This window comes from Cryptomeria japonica, chromosome 3 (assembly GCF_030272615.1).
Source record: "Cryptomeria japonica chromosome 3, Sugi_1.0, whole genome shotgun sequence".
In the NCBI taxonomy this organism is placed as follows: Eukaryota; Viridiplantae; Streptophyta; class Pinopsida; order Cupressales; family Cupressaceae; genus Cryptomeria; species Cryptomeria japonica.
The window spans coordinates 925,045,555-925,055,811 of NC_081407.1; positions in this window are offsets into that span (position 1 = coordinate 925,045,555).

Here is a 10,257-nt window from a genome sequence, read left to right on the forward strand (position 1 = left end):
TAAAAAGGAATTCTTCAGTAATGATATTAACCATACAAGAAGGATCGATAAGCACTCCACGACAAGGTGTATTCTTGACTTTTGCAACTATATATAAAGGACCATCAGGTGCCTTGATAGTTTCACTGGAATCAAATGTGATGGAAGGTTCTTTAGGGATTTTCTGCTGTTCTACAAAGTTAATCACATTCAGAGTCATAGACACAAGATCATCAGGTGAGACAGAGGAATCAGTAGTATCAATCACATTAGAGGTATGAGAAGGTAATGGATCAGTGAAAATCTTAAGATTTTGGTTAGGAGGAGCTACAGATGTGTTGCCTTTATCATTCACACCAGAAACAGAGATAGTATTATTATCAATCAAATCTTGAATTTTACCCTTTAAAGCAAAACATTTTTCAGTATCATGCCCAGGATGACGATGAAATTGACAAAAAGATTTGTTATCAAAATAGGGTGAGTTAATCTTTGCAGGATCTATTTGCCTTATAGGAGGGAGGGTGAGCACATTTTGTTCCAATAACTTATTCATAATACTATGCAATGATTCATTCAAAGGAGTAAACTTTCTTTCTTTCTTGAAAAACTTAGAAATAGGAGGCACACCTGATGCTGCATTCACATTATTGTTGATGATGTTTTCATTGAATTTAATTGACTCTCTATTTGGTTTAAACTTCCCAAATGGTTGTTGACTACTATCACCCTTATCACTCGGAGCCATAGGATTTGCTTGTTCCATTTGACTCACAGTCAGTTGATAATTGTGAAGAGTTGCGCACAACTGTTGGAAAGAAGTAAACTCAGAAAATAGAAATTTTTCTCTAATATCTTTTTGTAAATTAGAAATAAAGATTCTTTGAATATCATTGTTAGGTACTGGAAAAGAAATCTGAGCATACAAATGCTTATATCTACCAATAATAAATAAGTCACTCTTTCTTTAACACCTTGTTTACAATGCATTAAATCAATCAAAGTAACCTTAGGACTTATATTATTTTGAAATTGTTGAATAAAAGCATTTGCAAGTTGTTCAAAAGAAGTAATAGAATAAGAAGGCAATGAGCAATACCATTGTAGGGCTTTATCTCTTAATGTTCTAGTAAACAGTTTTGCAAGCAACCTTTGGTCATAAGCAAAATCGGTACATATTGTTTGAAATGTCTTAACATGTGTTAGAGGATCACCCTTACCATTATAAAGCTCCAAATGTGGAATTTCAACATGTTTAGGGGGGATAGCTCGAACAATGTCAAGAGAAAGTGGGCTCGCAACATCAAATGTGGGCACACTAAACTTAGATTGATTCATAGAGGCAATTTGGTGCTGTAAAGAGGAGACAGTTTGTGCAAGATTGTTAATGGTCGCTTCAGTCGAAGAGTTCATATTAGACGTGTTAGATTGTGATGGAGGTGTTATGTTATTAAAAGAAGGTAGAGAGTAAGGTGGTGGGACACTATGATAGTTAGTCATAGGAGATGATTGGAAAGGAGGAACACTACAAGGAGGAATGGAATGGTTAAATGAATTGCCCCCTTGCGTCATGTTCATTTGTGGAGATATAATAGGAACACTCATTGAAGGAATGAATGAAGAAGTTGGATTGAATGAAGGAAGAGGGTTGATTGAAGAAGAGGGATTGCCCCCATGACTGGTGATCATAGGGGGAATATCTTGTGTTGAAGTAGTCATTATGTTTGTTGTAAAAGTAGGTATACTAGCAATATGAGTCGTCAAAGGAATAGAATGATTGACTTGAGTAGGAGGTTGTGTATAACCTAAAGTTTCGGCACAACTCTTCATAGGCATCACATTTGAATCCACAATGTGTGCAATACCACGCAAAATATCAATTCCATTCTTATCACTTTGAACCATACATTTTAGACCCTCAATTAATGAAAGAGCTTCCCTATCGGGGTATTCTTGAGACATCCATTGTCGAAAATCATCAAATTGGTTATCCAATTTTGAAAGTTGTTCTACAGAAACTTCATGGAGAGTTTCTTCATCATTGAGAGGATTAGAAGAATTACCCATGTCCTCGTTAAAAAGGCCATTCAAATTAGGTTCCATCTCCTCAGTAATTAAACCTTGGAAAGACTTAATTCTAAGGCTTCGTCTAACAGGAATAGTGTAAGTAGGGATTATTGTTGTAAAACTCATGCACTAAAGAGAAGATTTTGAATTTTAGAGGTAGCAAATTTCAATAGAATCAGCCAATCTCCCAGATTTAAGCTGTTAAATACAATCAGGACAATCTCCCGAAATTTCGGAAAAAATGTCCGGGACCGTGGCGAACGGAGTGCACACGGTCCTCGCAACTTTTTTCAAAATTTTCAGGGATGAAAGTTATGATGATTTTAAAGCTAATCTGAAAAAATTGAGTGATTTTACGATCTGTAGATAGGACAAATTAAAGTTGCAATCTCAAAATTGAACCCTACCAAGATTGTTGAAAAATGTTAAATTTGAATTTTTGAAAAGGAGAGGGAAACTGAAATTTTGAATTTTATGATTTTGGATGGAATACTGAAAGCAATGCAGGCTTTGAAATTTAAAGGTTGACACGATTTCATGCAAAATTCAAATTTGAAAGTGGAAATCAAATTTGTTGCAATTAAACACTTAATTTCAAAAGTCACAAATTGTAAAAATTTGAATAAAGCACTGAAATTTTGAATGAATGCCAACACACTTTTCAGATTTAGGACTGTAAGAAACACAATTTTAACACAAATTTCAATTTCAACAATTTTTGAATGATTATAAGCCTTAATCCAAGCAATCGCTAGACCAACTTTGACTTTAATTTTGAAAGTGTTAGAATTGATAAAATCAGCCAAAATTTTGGATTTTAGCAGAAAAATACAGTAAGATCTAGCTCCCGAAATTTTGGAAAAAATGTCGGGGACGATGGCGCTTGGGGTGCACACGGTCCTCGCAACTTTTTTCCAAATTTTCAGGGATGAGAGATATTGTGATTTTGTTGCGGAATCCAAAGTTACAGCCGATTTGGAGGTGTTTTGATCAGTGAAATTATCAATCAAAGCTTGAATCAAGAGGGTTTTAAAAATGAGGGTTTTCACACTTAACCACTTAATTTTTAGAATTAAAGCACAAATATGAATTGACAATTTGCAATAGAAGGGTAGATTTGAAACAAGCACTAACAATTAAACATTTCACAAGCTCAATTACTAAAAAGAAAATTTTAGGGTTTTTATGCAATTAGCCTCTAAAATTTTGCAAAAGATCAAACATGGAAATGTAATTAAGGAAGCAAATTTTCAGATCTAACCATGAATAATCAGAATGAGGATGTTCACATCGGGTTCACCAAAAATGTAAAGCAGAAAAATCGAACCCTAGTTGTTCTCCCCTCCCCAACTCCGAGGAGAGAGAAGGGAGGTCACTAGGGTTGATGGTTTTCACTTGGGAGAGACTTTACATTCAAAAGAGGGGTTGAAACCCACAAGATCCAATCCCACGCAATGCAAGATTGGATTCTAAATGAGTTTCAAGGGTTAAGACATCAAGGATACCCTCTTTTGTAAAGAAATGTAGATAGGATGATTGAACTAGGAATGCATGTAAAGTAGGAAAGATTCGCTTATAAACAGAGATAGGGATATGGAATGAAGCTATGGACCTGGAATTAGCAGTAAAATGTCGAGGCGGTGTTGTTCTGCAAATTTGAGCGAAAGTTGATGGGACGATGGCGCCCGATGTGCACACGGTCCTTCGAAAAATCCGCGAAACGAAGGTGGATCTGTTCGTCTCTGCACAAGGATTCCAGATCTTCAATTATAGCCGCGTACCTGCAACCTACACACAGAAAAGAGAGGACGATTGGGGGGTTAGGGATGAGGGGTTTGCCTTTAGGTCAAACCCTAGTTTTGGAATTAACCAAGGAATGAGAATGCTATAAATGTAAATGTTTGTAATGTAAACAAGTAGTGATACCTTGTTGTAAGAATGTTTGTATTCTTACATGCGAAGGTGTAATGTATGTTGTATGTTGTATGTTGTATGTGATCTCCTCTTCAATGGTTGAATCCTTGTCTTGAATGCAACACTTAGCCTTGAATGGAGACTTAGAATGCTCAATTGCTTGAAGGAATACTTGAATGCTTGAATGTTTGAATGTTTGAATATCGCTTCCGCCTTTTGCTCACATATGTCCTCCTCTTTCTCTCCCTTTCTAGGAGAGGAAAAGTAGTTTATATACTTGTCAATTAGGGCTGATAGACTGATTTTCTCGACCTTAGGCCGACCAGGAAACATTATTTTCCAATTTGCAAACTTAAAGACCCGAAGCCCCATAAGAGACCAGGCCCAAAATAGGGCCAGGGACCAGGGCATTGGGCGCCATGGTCCCACCTCCAGGGACAGTAGGGTGCAAGGAGGATCAGGCCAGGGTGCTGAAAAATGCAGTTTTTGATGTCATGAACAAGTTTCGGGGTCTCCATTCAGGTTCCATGTTGCATCGCCATCGTGAAGACCCAAATGCAGTCGAAATTGCAAGTGTCACAATTTTAGGACATTACAGATGGTTACTGGGTAAGATATGAAAACTTGAGGATGGAAGATAATGAAATAATTGTTGTTTTTATGGAAAGAGTAAATGAGATTGTTATGGGAATTTAATGCTGTGGAGGATCTCTGAGTGAAGATGAAATAGTTTACATAGTCTTGAAAGCCCTTCCACTAGCTTACAAGATGAAGGAAACTGCAATTAATGAGCTTATAACAATGGCAATCACTTTAGTTAATAGAGACATTCTGATTGGGAAATTATCTTCTTTTGAGCTTGAAGAATTTGGATCTTTTGGAGCTGTAAAGTTTGAACTTGCTTTTCATTCATCATCATCATCTACTAGAAAAAGTGATTGGAAAGCCTTATATGCAAAAGAATTGGAAGATATGAGGAAAGAAGATGAATAATTTGAGCAACTTGAAGCCTTATTTGCTAGAAGAGTACCTAAAGGACCGACAGGAAGTAAGTATGAAGGAAAAATACATTTTAAATTTTTTTCATGTAATAAGATTGGTCATTTTGCATCTAGATGTCCTGAAAGGAATGCAAGATTTGAAGAGAGAGTTAAGAAAACATTTAAGCCTAATCAGAACAAATATAGATTTAAGAAAAGTAAACAATGCTACATAGCGGATGAGGAAGGATTAAGTGATGAATCTAAGGATGAACCGACAACGGACTCTACTAGTGGATCCGGCAATGGAAAGGAATGGGTGTTCTATGCTTTAAAGGAAGATGAACCAGAACTGGCTATCATGAATGAAGAAAAGGCCCTGGCAGCAGAAGTTGAAGATAAGGATGAATGGGTAATTGATAGTGGATGTGCACATCATATGAATGGAGATAAACAAATTTTTTTGTCCCTGCAAGAATACAATGGTAGTCAAGTCGGATTTGGAGATGGCAAAGCATGTATGATCAAAGGTAGAGGTATTATTTCTCTAGATGGAAAGAATAATACTAATAATGTCTATTATGTAGAAGGTTTAAAGCATAATATTTTGAGTGTTGGTCAATTGGTGGACAAGGGTTTCCAACTTCAGTTTAAAGATAGAAAATGCAAAATCATTAACAAAAATGGTTTGGAGATTGCAACCGGTACTCAAACTGGAGGTAATATCTTTCACTTGAATACTGGTAATAAGACATGTTTGATTGATCATATTGATGAGAGTTAGTTATGACATAAATGGTTATGTCATGTTAATTTTGATTGTATTGTTAAGAACAGTTCAACTAAGGTAGTTAGAGATATACCTAAGATTATGAAGCCTCATAATCTGGTATGTAAGGAATGTCAATTGGGAGAGCAAGTTAGAACTTATTTTAAGAAAATACATGATAAATCTAATGATGTGCTTGAATTGATTTACACTGACTTATGTGGTCCAACAAGGAATAAAAGCTTTCAAGGTGATAGGTATTTCATGCTAATAATTTATGATTATTCTAGAATGATGTGGGTGACTTTTCTTAGGGAGAAGTCTAAAGCCTTTGAGAAATTCAAGATCTTTAAAGGAAAGGTTGAAACAGAAACTGGATTGAAAATCAAATGTATAAGATCAAATCAAGGTGGTGAGTTCACTTCTCATGAATTTAGCAGTTACTGTGAGACAAATAGAATTAGGAGACAATTATCTGCACCTAGGACTCCTCAACAAAATGGAGTAGTGGAAAGAAAGAATAGAACCATTTTGGATGCAACAAGATCTATGATGATGGAAGCCAAATTGCCTCACATCTACTAGAGAGAAGCAGTAAGTATCGCAGTCTACACATTCAATAGAGTTCACATCAAAGGTGAAACCGGTAAAACCCCTTATGAATTATGGTTTGGACATACACCTACTGTTAAATACTTCAGAATTTTTGGAAGTAAATGCTATATCAAAAGGGATGATTCAATTAGGAAGTTTGATCCTAGATGTGATGAAGGGATATTTCTTGGTTATTCAATTCAAAGCAAAGAATATAGATGTAATAACAAAAGATTGCAGAAAATCATGGAGAGCACTAATGTGAAAGTGGATGAGCAATACAGAAAAAAATATATATCATATAACAGAGAACCAACAGTGGAAATGATCATAATTGAACTGACAATGCCTCAGTTGGTACATGAAAATGAGATAGTTACACCAGTACAATAAAAAAATTCAACTGTGACTAATGATTAGAGCAGTGCACCTGAAGTTCAGAAGACACCAAGGTATGTAAGATTAAATAATTCTGAAGATCAAATCATTAGAGATAGGAACAAGGGAGTTATGACAAGAAGAAGACTGGAAAATGAAGAGGTATGTCTTATTTATCAAATTGAACTAGCATATGTTATTGAATCTTGTAAAGATAAAAATTGGCTAAAGGCAATGGAAGATGAATTAGATCAGATAGAGAAGAATTAGACTTGGACTTTAGTTCCGTGACCTAAAAATAAGAATGTTATTGGAACTAAATGGGTTTTTAGGAATAAACTGAATAATGATGGTCAAGTTGTAAGAAACAAGGCTAGATTGGTTTTTAAAGGATATTCTCAAATGGAAGGAATTGATTATGGTGATACATTTGCACTTGTAGCTACAATTGAAGCTGTTAGACTATTTCTTGCCTATGCAGCTTATAAGAACTATAAGGTCTATCAAATGGATGTTAAATGTGCATTTTTGAATGGTGAACTTGAGGAAGAAGTATACATTGAGAAACCTAGTAAATTTTCACTGATAGATGATAAAGATATGGTTTGCAGAATGAGGAAAACCTTATATGGATTGAAACAAGCTCCTAAAACTTGGTATGCAAGGTTGGATAAATATCTTTTGAAGCTTGGTTTTACTAAAGGAAGTGCTGATAGTAATTTATATTATAAGATCACTGATGATGATATTCTGATTATTGAAGTATTTGTTGATGATATCATTTTTGGAGGAGAAGATACATTGTGCATGAAATTTTCTAATAATATGAAGACTGAATTTCAAATGTCCATGCTTGGTGAGATGAGATTTTTCTTAGGTTTGCAAATTACTCAAACTAACAAAGGCATTTTTATCTATCAAACTAAGTATCTGAGGGAATTGTTGAAGAAGTTTCGTATGGATAATTCTAAACTAGTAAGTACTCTTATGGTGACAAGTGAGAAATTATCTATCAAAGATACATCTACATCGGTAAATTTGACAAGCTATAAGTCTGTTGGTATTTTGGTATGGTTTTGTCATTGATGTCAACACCTACTGAAAATAAGCACTTTGGAGATCCAGCAACATTCACCGACAAGAAAGTAACTATTGCACAGTTATTGGTATATGGTTCACCGGTAGGATATAATGTTCACCGATACTTGGAATGATATGGAAGACACTTGATAATGTTGAAGACATTGTGTGGACACTTTGTTTTGAAGAATTGATCATTGGTATATTCATATTTGCATATTTTCTTTTACCAACAAATAGGTCCAGGGTTATCTAGGGTTACACTGACAGGTTTATCTTTTCCAGATCAGCATGGCATGCTATGGAGATGATTTATTATTTATGTAAATGCATTAAACTGACATGTTTAATCGGTTATTGCATTGGATATTATATTGTATGTAAAATGTTTATTGTAATATCTTGTAGAGTCGACCTACTAAAATTGGTTTAGGTTATGGTATAAATGTAAGATCCTATTTGTAAGATCAAGTGTGGAATGCGAAAAAGATTTGAGTAAAGGTATATGTGAGATTAAGCAGAGGTATACATGAAGACATCATTTGAAGGCGAAGCTAGGTTTTTGTATAAGCATATCAGCATTACACTGGTACTAAATCCAACATATGAAGATGCTATTTTGTACAGTACATTCTTATTGGATTTAACCATCCAACTGTAGTTAGTGTGACTCCCATTTTGTGATTGAGCAATGAGCTCTAAGCTGTTGGCCTTTCTACATGTCTAGACCCCATTTATGTACACTTACTATCTACAGTAGTATCATCTGACTATGGGTAAGGTTTCCCACCATGGTTTTTCCCCCTACAGGGTTTCCACATACAAATATTGGTGTTATGTGTTGTGGATGACTTTATGTTTATGTTTCAAGCATTAATCCTTACCGGTATAGCAATTAATGTTAACACTATCTACCAGCATACTTAACTGGTTTACCGGTATTAAACATCAAGTTGGTTAATTGGTTTTTGGTTTGAATTTATTTGACAATGGATTAACCCCCCCCCCCCCTCTTAGTTGTCTCTGGGACCTAACAATTGGTATCAGAGATTAGTCCTCTTTTGTAGAAGTTTAACAACTTGAGGAGATCCAATGTATACTAATTACTTCAGGAAGGACAGTCCTAAACTTGATGGAACCAACTATGAGATATGGAAGATCAAGATGGAGACACATTTGAATTGCATCAGTAAAGACATCTAGGAAGTTACAAAGAATGGTTATACTGCTATTGTAGCTGGTCAGACTGCTCCAACTACCTTAGCTAAAGATGAAGAGAATGATTGCAAAGCAAGAGAAGCACTTTTGAGTGCATTACCAGATCAACAAATCATGGGATTATCAGATAGGTCTACTGCTAAATCTATTTGGGATCATTTGGAAACACTAAATGAAGGAGATTCCACAGTAAAGATTGAAAACCTTGAAAGCTTCCGAGTCAGGTATGAACATCTGAAAATGGAAGAAGATGAAAGGATTTCTGCTTTTATGGAAAGAGTAAATGAAATTGTTTTGGGTATTAAATGTTGTGGAGGAACCCTAAGTGAGGATGAAATTGTTTCAAAAATCTTAAGAGGATTGCCACCAGCATATAAAATGAAGGTTACTACTATAAATGAGTTGAGAACAATGCCTAATACATCAGTAACTAGGGATACATTGATTGGAAAACTTTCAGCCTTTGAAATTGAGGAATTTGGTCTTGTTGCTACTATAAAAACTGATTTGGCCTTTAAAGCATCAACATCATCTGCTCCATCATTTGAAAAATCAGACTAGAAAGCCTTTTATGCAAGAGAACTTGCAGAAACTAGGAAGGAGAAAGAAGAGCTTGAAGAACTTGAAGCACTATTTGCAAGAAAAATGCCAAAAGGTCCAGTTGGAAGTAAGTATGAAGCTAAAGCACCCTTTAAATGTCTTACCTACAATAAGATTGGTCATATGGCTTCGAGATGCCCTAATAGACATGCTAGACTAAGAGAAGAAGCTAGAAGAACATACAAACCTAATCCTGAATATCAGAGATACAGATTTAAGAAGAACAAAGACAAATCCTGTTACATTGCTGATGAAGGTGTGACTGATGATTCTGATGAGGATCCAGCAGACAATGGATGGGTTTTTGTTGCTATAACAGAGGATCAACCGGCACCTGCTGCTTAACTGGTAGAACAAGCCTTAACAACCAAAGTTGAAGCAAAGGATGAATGGATCATTGACTCAGGATGCTCACATCACATGACTAGAGACAAAGGTAAATTCTTGAACTTTCAAGAATACAATGGAGGTTTAGTAAGATTTGGAGATGACAAAGCCTGTTCAATCAAAGGTAAGGGTTCAATATCTCTTGATGGTAAGCATAACACTGACAATGTCTACTATGTTGAAGGATTAAAGCATAATCTTCTAAGTGTTGGTCAATTAGTTGAGAAAGGATTTTAGTTACAATTTAAAAATGGAAAATGCAAAATCATGAATAGAATTGGTTTGGAAATT